This window comes from Myotis daubentonii, chromosome 17 (assembly GCF_963259705.1).
Source record: "Myotis daubentonii chromosome 17, mMyoDau2.1, whole genome shotgun sequence".
Lineage (NCBI taxonomy): Eukaryota > Metazoa > Chordata > Mammalia > Chiroptera > Vespertilionidae > Myotis > Myotis daubentonii.
The window spans coordinates 805,327-817,896 of record NC_081856.1 but is presented as its reverse complement, the minus strand read 5'-3'; the positions used below and the strand labels follow the sequence as shown (position 1 = coordinate 817,896).

At 38.3% G+C, this 12,570-nt stretch overlaps 1 pseudogene; it reads left to right on the top strand.

The window, feature by feature from the left end:
- Positions 1–3,518: 3,518 nt before the first annotated feature.
- LOC132219884 (protein SET-like) lies at positions 3,519–4,438 on the top strand (annotated as a pseudogene).
- Positions 4,439–12,570: the final 8,132 nt, after the last annotated feature.

Sequence of the window (12,570 nt, the reverse complement as noted above, 5' to 3'; positions counted from 1 at the left end):
ATCGTGTAGATGTACCACAGTTTTCTAATCCATTCATCTACTGATGGGCACTTAGGCTGTTTCCAGATCTTAGCTATGGTGAATTGTGCTGCTATGAACATAGGGGTGCATATATTCTTTCTGATTGGTGTTTCTGGTTTCTTGGGATATATTCCTAGAAGTGGGATCACAGGGTCAAATGGGAGTTCCATTTTCAGTTTTTTGAGGAAACTCCATACTGTCTTCCATAGTGGCTGCACCAGTCTGCATTCCCACCAGCAGTGCACAAGTGTTCCTTTTTCTCCACATCCTCTCCAGCACTTGTCATTTGTTGATTTGTTGATGATAGCCATTCTGACAGGTGTGAGATGGTACCTCATTGTTGTTTTGATTTGCATCTCTCGGATGATTAGTGACTTTGAGCATGTTTTCATATGTCTCTTGGCTTTCTGAATGTCCTCTTTTGAAAGGTGTCTATTTAGGTTCTTTGCCCATTTTTTGATTGGATTGTTTATCTTCCTTTTGTTAAGTTGTATGAGGTCCCTATAAATTTTGGAAATTAGGCCCTTTTCAGATATGACATTGGCAAATATGTTTTCCCATGCAGTGGGTTTTCTCGTTGTTTTGTTGATGGTTTCTTTTGCTGTGCAGAAGCTTTTTATTTTGATTTAGTCCCATTTGTTCACTTTCTCTTTAGTTTCAAGTTCCCTCCTTTGCTATTTTAAAAAGGGAAAAAGATTGCCTCTTGACTTCCATAATTCTGCTGATGGGTGAGTAGGGCAATGGCCGGCTCCCAATCAAACTTATTTTGTCTTTTTATGAGTAATCTGTCCCTTCCATGAATGTTGCCAGCAATAAAGTCACCTGTTCTAATCTATATGTTTGGATTGAGAACTTGAAAATGTAGAGTAGGCTTTATAATTATATGGATGTCATCGCTGTGGCTTTGAAGTAAAAAGTGGAATAAAGTATAATGTATTCTATATTCATGGATTGGATGCTGAGCATTCTTATTCACTGATTTAGGTGTTTAGGCAATTAACCAAAAAAATTTCAAGTTAAAAAACAAGTTATTCCATTTGGTGTAAGAATATTCTTTTCCAAATTTTTCTTTCAGATTTATTGTAAAATAGATAATGTTATTGTGCTGATTTTATTTAAAAAGTCATTTTATATTGTAGAAAAAACATATTATTCAAAGATTAAAGTTGAAAGAGTAATAGTTTTAAAAAATAATCTATTATTTTTAATAGATTTAAGGCTCCTCTTACTCCCCCATTATAAAGATATTTTGGAATCCAAAGTGCGCCTGTATCTCTTGATGTTAATGACTTTGCATTTTTATCTTAAAATTCCTTAGCAATTAATGGAAAAAACCAAAAACTAAATTCATGTGTATCAAGAGGAAATAAATAAATAAAGTTTCAAAGGTGGGAAGGAAGAGTACCAAAATTTTGCATTGGACATACTGATTTTAAGCTCATTGTTAAGAAATAAAAATGAGAAAGACCCTACAATTGTCTCCCATTCCTTTCTAAAAGATTTAGTTGGAAAAAACTGGTGTAGAAAGATAACTTTACCAGGAGTTTCTCTTATTTTTTAAAAATTCTTTATTGTTTAGAGTATTACATATGTCTTCTTTTCCCCCTATTGAACTCTACCCGCTGCTCCCACCCCCCCTCCCCAGCACATGCCCTCACTCCCTACAGTCTGTGTTCATTGATTATGCTTATATGCATACATACAAGTCCTTTGGTTGATCTCTTACCCCACCCTCGTACCCTCCCCTGCCTTCCCTCTGAGGTTGGATGGTCTGTTCAATGCTTCCAAGTCTCTGGATCTATTTTTGTTCATCAGTTTATGTTGTTCAGTATATTCCACAAATGAGTTATATCATGTGATATTTATCTTTCTCTGACTGAGTTATTTCGCTTAGCATAATGCTCTCCAGGACCATCCATGCTGTTGCGAATGGTAGGAGTTTCTTCCTTTTTACAGCAGTGTAGTATTCCATTGTGTAGATGTACCACAATTTTTTAATCCACTCATCTGCTGATGGACATTTAGGCTGTTTCCAAATCTTAGCTATTGTAAATTGCACTGCTATGAACATAGGAGCACGTATATCCTTTCTGATTAGTGTTTCTAGTTTCGTGGGATATATTCCTAGAAGTGGGATCACTGGGTCAAATGGGTGTTCCATATTTAGTTTTTTGAGGGAACTCCATACTTTTCTCCACAGTGGCTGCGGCTGCACCAGTTTGCATTCCCACCAGCAGTGCATGAGGGTTCCTTTTTCTCCACATCCTCTCCAGCACTTGTCAGTCTGACAGGTATGAGATGGTACCACATTGTCGTTTTGATTTGCATCTCTCAGATAATTAGTGACTTTGAGCATGTTTTCATATGTCTCTTGGCCTTCCTCATGTCTTCTTTCAAAAAGTATCTATTTAGGTCCTGTGCCCATTTTCTGATTGGGTTGTTTATCTTCCTTTTGTTAAGTTGTATAAGTTCCCTGTAAATGTTAGAGATTAAATGCTTTTTGAAGATAACATTGGCAAATATGTGCTTCCATGCAGTGGGCTTTCTTGTTGTTTTGTTGATGGTTTCTTTTGCTGTGCAGAAGCTTTTTATTTTGATGTAGTCCCATTTGTTTATTTTCTCTTTAGTTTCCATTGCCCTAGGAGTTGTATCAGTGAAGATATTGCTTCGGTACATTCTGAAATTTTGCTGCCTATGGGTTCTTCTAAGATTTTTATGGTTTCACGTCTCCCATTTAAGTCCTTTATCCATTTTGAGTTTATCTTTGTGTATGCTGTAAGTTGGTGGTCTAGTTTCTTTCTTTTTTTTAATGTATCTGTCCAATTTTCCCAACACCATTTATTGAAGAGACTTTCTTGACTTCATTCTATGCTCTTGCCTCCTTTGTCAAATATTGATTAAGCGTAGTGGTTTGGGTCAATTTCTGGGTTCTCTATTCTAGTCCATTGGTCTATATGTCTGTTCTTGTGCCAGTACCAGGCAGTTTTGAGAACAGTGTCTTTGTAATACAGCTTGATATCTGGTATTGAGATCCCTCCTACTTTGTTCTTTTTCAGGATTGCTGCAGCTATTCGGGGTCTTTTTTTATTCCAGATGAATTTTTGGAGAGTTTGTTCTAGGTCTGTGAAATATACTGTTGGTATATTAATGGGGAGTGCATTGAATCTATAGATTGCTTTGGATAGTATGGACATTTTAATGATGTTGATTCCACCAATCCATGAACACGGTATGTTCTTCCATCTGTTTATGTCTTCCTTTATCTCTCTATCTCTTTTTTCAATGTTCTATAGTTTTATGAGTAGAGGTCTTTTACCTCCTTAGTTAAGTTTATTCCTAGGTATCTTTATTTTTGTGTGAAATAGTAAATGGGATTTTTAAAATCTCTCTTTCTGTAAGTTCACTATTGGTGTATAAAAATGCCATAGAATAGTGCTCAGTGTGCCTTCGAGCCCAGAGACTTCCCAGCATTCAGATACTTGGACTTTCCTCACAGCATGGCCCCCAAACTCCAGTCCTTGCTCCAACCTCAAATGAAGAAACTGAAACTGCCTCCAGCCCCCAACCAGGAGAGGAAGCTGACCCTTAGGATGTGCCAAAGGGAGAAAAAGAACAGCAAGAAGTGATTGAACATATTGATGAAGTACAAAATGAAATAGACAGCCTTAATGAATAAGCCAGTGAGGAGATTTTAAAAGTAGAACACAAATATAACAATCTCCACCAACCATTTTTTCAGAAGAGGTCAGAATTAATTGCCAAAATCCCACATTTTTGGGTAACAACATTTGTCACCCATCCACAGGTGTCTTCACTGTTTGGGGAAGAGGGGGAAGAGGCATTGCATTATTTGACAAGAGTTTAAGTGACAGAATTTGAAGATATTAAATCAGCTTACAGAATAGATGTTTATTTTGATGAAAATCCTTACTTCGGAAATAAAGTTCTCTCCAAGGAGTTTCATCTGAATGAGAGTGGTGATCCATCTCAAAGTCCACTGAAATCAAATAGAAATCTGCAAAGGATTTGATGAAACATTCAAGTCAAACACAGAATAATGCCAGCAGGAAGTGACAGCATGAAGAACCAGAAAGCTTCTTTACTTGGTTACTGACCATTCTGATGCAGGTGCAGATGAGTTAGGAGAAGTCATCAAAGATGACATTTGGCCAAATCCATCACAGTACTACTTGGTTCCTGACATGGATGATGATGGGGAAGGGGAAGAAGAAGAAGAAGAAGATGATGATGAAGAAGAAGAAGAGGAGGAAGGGTTGGAAGATATTGATGAAGAAGGGGAGGAGGATGAAGGTGAAGAAGATGAAGATGATGAGGGGAAAGAAGGAGAGGAAGATGAAGGAGAAGATCTCTAATGAACACTTATGGATTCCAACCTTTTTTAATTTTCTCCAGTCCCTGGGAGCTAGTTGCAGTCTTCCCCCCCCCCCCATTTTCTTCCCCCACCCCTGTGCTCAGTCACCCTGTTTTTGAGGTCTCTTTTCTCTCCTTTACACCATCTTTACAATATGGTTCTCACCTTCTTTGGGTGGGGGGGGGGTATGCCTTGAGCAGAATACAGTGGGAAAAGAATCTTTGTCCCTTTCTGTTCTAAATTCATTTTTATCCCTTCCTGTCTCAAGAACAACTTAATGGAATCAATACCACCGTGCTCTGTGGGAAAAAGAAAAACCTTCTGCTCCCTTAGTTCTGCTGGGAGCTGGAGGTGGCTAGGCCCCTGTGTAGTAGTGCATAGAATTCTAGCTTTTTCCCTCCATTCTCTGTATTGGACTCAGAGATTACACTGTGTCTCTATGTGAACATGGACAGCATTTACCAACATGTATCTGTCTACTTTCTCTTGTTTTAAAAAAGAAAACAAAACTTAAAAAAGGGGGGGGGGATTATAGAAGTTCAGCAAGTGTGGGTTTGAGATGTTTGGGTGGATTAAGTGGGCATTTTGAAAACATGGCTTCTCCTTTGGCATGTTTAATTCTGATGTTTAACAGGCATCATTGCAGTCTAAGATGACACGTTTAAAATAGAGTTCTCTCCTAATGATTACTAGAGCCCTGCCACTCAGTGGGAGAATAAGCAGAACCTGTAGGATCTTATTCGGAATTGACTTTTCTCTATTGTAATTTTGTTCCTGTTTATTTTTAAATTTTCTTTTTGTATCACTGGAAAGGAAAGATAATGCTCAGTTTTAAACATTAAAAGTGTACAAGTTGGCCCTAACCAGTTTAGCTCAGTGAATAGTGCATCAACCTGCGGACTGAAACTTCCCAGGTTTGATTCCGGTCAGGGGCATGTACCTTGGTTGCGGGCACATGCCCAGTGGGAGGTGTGCAGGAGGCAGCTGATCTATGTTTCTCTCATCAATGTTTCTAACTCTCTATCCTTCTCCCTTCCTCTCTGTAAAAAAATCAATAAAATATATTTTAAAAAAGTGTACAAGTCGCTTTGTTACAATAAAACTAAATGTGTACAAAAAAATGCCATAGATTTTCTGGCATTAATTTTGTATCCTGCTACATTGCCGAATTCGTTTATTAGGTCTAATAATTTTTTGATGGCGTCTTTAGGGCTTTCTAAGTACAATATCTTGTCGTCTGCGAATAATGACAATTTTACTTCTTCTTTTCCAATTTGGATACCTTTTATTTCTTCTTGTCTAATCGCAATGGCTAATACTTCCAGTACTATGTCGAACAGAAGTGGTGAAAGTGGGCATTCCTGTTTTGTTCCTGTTCTTAGGGGAAATGATTTTAGTTTTTGCCCATTGAGTGTGATGTTGGCTGTAGGTTTGTCATATAAGGCTTTTATTATGTTGAGGTATGATCCTTCTATTCCCACTTTGCTGAGCATTTTTATCAGAAAAGGGTGTTGGACTTTGTCAAATGCCTTTTATGCATCAATTGATATGATTATGTGATTTTTTTGTCTCTCAATTTGTTTATGTGATGCATCATGTTCATTGATTTGTGGGTATTGTACCAACCTTGCATCCCTGGAATAAATCCCACTTGGTCATGGTGTAGGATCTTTCTAATGTCAAGCTGGATCCAGTTTACCAGAATTTTGTTGAGGATTTTAGCATCTATGTTCATTAAGGATATTGGCCTGTTATTCTCTTTCTTTGTGGTGTCTTTATCTGGGTTTGGGATTAGGGTAATCCTGGCTTCAGAGAAAGAGCTTGGAAGTATGCCTTCCTCTTGAATTTTTTGGAATAGTCTGAGAAGGATTGGCTTTAGTTCTTCTTTGAATGTTTGGTAAAACTCCCCTGTGAAGCCATCTGGTCCTGGGCTTTTGTTTGCTGGAAGCTTTTTGTACTGTTTCAATTTCATCAGTAGTTATTGGCCTATTCAGGTTTTTTTATTCTTCCTTATTGGGTTTTGGAAGCTTGTATTTTTCTAGGAATGTGTCCATTTTTTGTTTATTTTGGTCCTCTCTTTTTGTTTCTTGGGGAGCCTGGGTAGAGGTTCATCAATCTTATTTATCCTTTCAAAGAACAAGCTCTTGGTTTCATGGATCTTTTTATTGTGTGTGTGTGTGTGTGTGTGTGTATGTGTGTGTGATTTATTTCTACTCTGATCTTTATTATCTCCTTCCTTCTGGTTACTGTGGGCTTTTCTTTTTTATTATTAATAAATCTTTATTGTTCGGATTATTACAGATGTTCCTCTTTTCCTCCCCATATCTCCCCTCCACCTGGTTCCCACCCCACCCCATGCCCTTACCCCCTGCCACTATCCTCATCCATAGGTGTAAGATTTTTATCCAGTCTCTTCCTGCAACCCCACACCTCCTTCCTCCCAAGAATTGTCAGTCCACTCCCTTTCTATGCCTCTGCTTCTATTATATTCACCAGTTTATTCTGACTTAATTTTTAGGTTCTCTTGTTGATAGATATTTATTTGTTGTCACTTTGTTGTTCATAATTTTTATCTTTACCTTTTTCTTCTTCCTCCTCTTCTTAAAGAATATCCTTCAGCATTTCATATAATCCTGGTTTGGTGGTGATGAACTCCTTTAGCTTTTTCTTGTCTGTGAAGGTCTTTATCTGACCTTCAATTCTCCATGATAGTTTTGCTGGGTAGAGTAATCTTGGGTGTAGGTTATTGCTATTCATCACTTTGAATATTTCTTGCCACTCCCTTCTGGCCTACATAGTTTCTGTTGAGAAATCAGCTGACAGTTATATGGGTACTCCCGTGTAGGTAACTAACTGTTTTTCTCTTGCTGCTTTTAAGATTCTCTCTTTGTCTTTAGCCCTTGGCATTTTAATTATGATGTGTCTTGGTGTGGTCCTCTTTGGAGTCTTCTTATTTGGGGTTCTCTTCACTTCCTGGACTTGTAAGTCTATTTCTTTCATCAGGTAGGGGAAGTTTTCTGTTATGATTTCTTCCAATAGGCTTTCAGTATCTTGCTCTCTCTCTTCTTCTGGCACCCCCATAATTCAGATGTTGGTACATTTGAAGTTGTCCCAGAGGCTCCTTACACTATCTTCATATTTTTGGATTCTTTTTCCTTTTTGCTTTTCCGGATGAGTGTTTTTTGCTTCTTCATATTTCAAATCTTTGACTTGATTCTTGGGATCCTCTAGTCTGCTGTTGGATCTCTGTATAATATTTTTAATTTCAGTCAGTGTATGTTTAATTTATGACTTGTCCTTTTCCATTATTTTGGCATTCTCATTAAGATCCTTGAAGGTCTCACTAAGTTCCTCAGATGTTTGTAAAAGGTTCTTGAGTAGCCTTATAACTGTGGTTTTGAACTCTATGTCCTCCATTAGTTTGCTTTCCTCCATTTCTTTCATTTGTGATATGTTTCTTTGTCTCCGCATTTTTGGCTGACTGGAGGACCCTCTGTGTCTACAGTGGAAGAACTGCTATGCTGGAGACACCCTTATGGGGTAGGACTTGCTTCAGTGGGGCTTTGGTGCTCACTGAGTCTGCTTCTTGAGTGTGTCCCTTATTGGGTGTGAGGAGTTGAAATCTGGTATCTGGCCAGGGGTACCCTGGCTTCTGGATCTCTAAGTCAACCACTTTGTGAGTCCACCCAGCTGGAGCTACAGCGATATCAGCAGATTTCTCCTCTTAGTTTGGGGTTTGGAGATTTTGGAGCTCTCTGACCCAGCTCAGTTTGTTGGGTTTGGCTGCAAAAGCACAGGTGGTTCCTTTGCGCCACTTAGCACAGCTTGGATGGGGATGTAAATTGAGTAGGGCAGGGTCTCAGAGAATCACCAGGGCAGAGAAAACAGCAATGGCTGTCGTCAGTATCTCCGCGACTCCGTGCCTCTGTGTCCCCCAGTCCCTCTGCATCCCTGAGTCCCGCACCCCCAAAGCAACAATGATCCCTGCGAGCAGCTCTGTGAGAAAGCCACCCTCACATTCCCACCTGCTGCAAGACAGTCCAGTTTCTCCCCGTAGGAGTCTGGGACCCCAGAGTATCACCGTAAATGAGTTCAGTGCATTCTAGAGCTTGTATCCCCTTCCAATTGAAAAAAAAAATGCGCACCCAGGTGCAGTCCGGTTTGCTGGCACCTCTGTACCTCTGTTCTTGGTGCCTCTGCACCTTCTACCTAGTCTCAATGTGCTTTTTTCTTTCCTTCCAGTTGTAGAACTTCCACTCAGCCAGCTTTCCCATGGTTCTGGATGCTAGCTGCTTTGTCTTATAGTTGTAGTTTTAATGTTGTTGTGGGGGGAGGCACGTACAGGTTTATACCTTATGCCGCCATCTTGGTTCTCCTGGGCTTTTCTTGTTGCTCTCTTTCTAATTCTTTAAGTTGCAAGGTTAAATAATTTATTATAATTTTTTTTTGAGGTAGACCTGTAGAGCTATGAACTTCCCCCTTAGGACTGCTTTCATTGTTTCCCATAGATTTTGGATTGTTGTGTTTTCATTGTCATTTCTTTCCAGGATGCTTTTTATTTCTTCTTTGATCTCTTTGGTAACACAGTTATTGTTTAATAGCATGCTATTTAACCTTGAAGTGTTTGATTTTTTTCATTGTTTTTATTGTAGTTGATTTCTAGTTTTATGCCATTGTGATCTGATAAGACACTTGTTATGATTTCTATTCTCTTGAATTTGAAGAGATTTTGCCTGTGTCCTAATATGTGGTCTATCTTTGAAAATGTCCTTGTGTGCACTTGAGAAGAATGTATATTCTGTAGCTTTGGGGTGAAATGTTCTGAAGATGTGAATTAAGTCCATCTGATCTAGTGAGTCATTTAGGATTGCTGTTTCTTTGCTAATTTTTTTGTTTAGGGTATTTATCCAGTAGTGTTAGTGGGGTATTAAAGTCCCCTACTATGAATGTATTGCTATCAGTCTCTCCCTTCGTATCTTCCAAAAGTAGTTTTATGTATTTGGGTGCTCATGTATTGGGTGCATGTATGTTTACCAGAGTTATAGCCTCTTGTTGAATTTCTCCATTTAGCATTATGTAGTGTCCTGTCTTATCTCTTGTTATAGCCTTTACTTTGAGGTCTATTTTGTCAGCTATAAGTATTGAAACCCCAGCTTTTTTTTTTTTTCATTTCCATTAGCCTGAAATTTTTTCCCCATCCCTTCACTATCAGTCTGTGTAAATCCTTTTTTCTAAGGTAGGTCTCTTGTAGGCAGCAAATATATGAGTCATGTTTTTTTATCCATTCAGCTACCCTATGTCTTTTGATTGGAGCACTTAATCCATTTACATTTAATGTTATAATTGATAAACACTTGTTTCTTATCATCTTTATTCTTAATGTTTATCTTTCTTCTTGCCTTTCTGTTTTTTTTTTTTTTTTACAGCAGTCCCTTTAGCATTTCTTGCATTGCTGGATTGATGGTAATAAACTCCCTTAGCCCTTTTTTGTCTGTGAAGCTCCTGATTACAGCTTCAATTTTGAATGATAGCCTTGCTGGGTATAGTATTCTTGGATACAGTCCCTTGCTTTGCATTACTTTGCATATTTCAATTCATTCCCTTCTAGCCTGGTGTGTTTCCATTGAGAAATCAGTTGATATTTTAATGGGAGATCCCTTTTAGGTAACTCTCTGTCTCTCTCTGGCAGCCTTTAAGATTCTTAGCTTGTCGTTGCTGTTTACCAATTTAATTATGGTGTGCCCTGGTGTTGGTCTTTTGGGGTTCATCTTGTTTGGCACTCTATGTGCTTCTTGGACTTACATGTTTTTTTTTTCTTGCCAATATAAGGGAAGTTTTCCGTCATTATTTCTTTAAACAGGTTTCCGATTCCTTGCTCTGCTTCCTCTCCTTCTGGTACCCCTATTATGTGGATGTCATTTCATTTTGTGTTGTCCCAAGCCTCCCTTAGGCTCTCCTCTTGCTTTTTAAGTTTTCTTTCCAGTTGCTGCTGTGTTTGTGTGATTTTTCCTGCCTTGTCTTCTAATTCGCTGATGTGGTCCTCAGCCTCTTCTCGTCTACTGTTTAAACCTTACATTGTGTTCTTTATTGCAGCTATGTCATTATTCATTTCCTCTTGTTTCCTTTTCATATAGGTGACATTCTTATTCAGCTCCTTATAATTTTCATTGAGTTGTGTGTATTTGTCATCCAGAGGTTTGAACATCCTTATAAAAATTACTCTGAATTCTTTCTCTGACATGTTACTTGCCTCAATTTCATTTAATTCCCTTTCTCGTCATTTCTCTTTTTCTTTCCTTTGTGGGTTTTTTTTTTTTTTTGTCTCCCAATGTTTACTGTAATGTTTTAATTGTTTCTGTGCCCTAGATACAACTGATTTGCTACCCAGATTCTTTTAGGAGTGGTGCTACTGCTGTGATCTCTCAGGTCCTCTGGGCTTGGTGATCTAGTGGAGCTCCCTACTTGAGCTATTTGGGTTCTCTTAATGTAGTTGGATCTTTAATGTTAGTTTCTTTTTTTTATTTTATATATATATTTTCATTGTTTTATTGCTTAAAGTATTACAAAGAGTATTATATATGTCTCCTTTCCCCCCCTTGACCTACCCCTAGCCTCCCATACCCCCTGTGTCTTGTGTCCATTGGTTATGCTTATATGCATGCATAAAAGTCCTTCGATTGATCTCTTACCACCCCCCCAAACCCTCCCTGGCCTTCCCACTCTAGTTTGACTTTCTGTTCAATGTTGCTCTGCCTCTGTACCTATTTTTTCTCATCAGTTTATAATGGTCTTTATTATCCATAAATGAGTGAGATCATGTGGTATTTTTCCTTCATTGACTGGCTTATTTCACTTAGCATAATGTGCTCCAGTTCCATCCATGCTGTTGCAAATGGTAAGAGTTCCTTCTTTTTTACAGCAGCATAATATTCCATCGTGTAGATGTACCACAGTTTTCTAATCCATTCATCTTCTGATGGGCACTTAGGTTGTTTCCAGATCTTCGCTATGGTGAATTGTGCTGCTAAAAAACATAGGGTGCATATATCCTTTCTGATTGGTGTTTCTGGTTTCTTGGGATATATTCCTAGAAGTGGGATCACAGGGTCAAATGGGAGTTCCATTTTCAGTTTTTTGAGGAAACTCCATACTGTCTTCCATAGTGGCTGCACCAGTCTGCATTCCCAACAGCAGTGCAGGAGTGTTCCTTTTCTCCACATCCTCTCCAGCACTTGTCGTTTGTTGATTTGTTGATGATAGCCATTCTGACAGGTGTGAGATGGTACCTCATTGTTGTTTTGATTTGCATTTCTCAGAAGATTAGTGACTTTGAGCATGTTTTCATGTCCTCTTTTGAAAAGTGTCTACTTAGGTCCTTTGCCCATTTTTTGATTGGATTGTTTACCTTCCTTTTGTTAAGTTGTATGAGTTCCCCATAAAAGTTGGAGATTAAACCCATATCGGTGATAACATTGGCAAATATGTTCTCCCATGCAGTGGGCTTTCTTATTGTTTTGTTGATGGTTTCTTTTCCTGTGAAGAAGCTTTTTATTTTGATGTAGTCCCATTTGTTTATTTTCTCTTGAGTTTCCAATGCTCTAGGACCTGTATCGATGAAGAAATTGCTTTGGCATGTGTCTGAGATTTTGTTACCTTTGGATTCCTCTAGTATTTTTATATTTTCCCATCTTACATTTAAGTCCTTTATCCATTTTGAGTTTATTTTTCTGTATGGTGTAAGTTGGTGGTCGAGTTTAATTTTTTTGCATGTATCTGTCCAATTTTCTCAACACCATTTATTGAAGAGACTGTCTTGACCCCATTGTATGTTCTTGCCTCCTTTGTCAAATATTAATTGAGCATATTGGTTCAGGTCGATTTCTGGGCTCTCTATTCCATTCCATTGATCTATATGTCTGTTCTTGTGACAGTACCAGGCAGTTTTGAGAACAGTGTCTTTGTAATACAGCTTGATATCTGGTATTGAGATCCCTCCTACTTTGTTCTTCTTTCCCAGGATTGCCACATCTATTCGGGGTCTTTTCTTATTCCAGATGAATTTTTGGAGAGTTTTTTCTAGGTCTGTGAAATATACTGTTGGTATTTTAATGGGAAGTGCATTGAATTTATAGATTGCTTTGGGTAATATGGACCTTTTAATGATGTTGATTTTACCA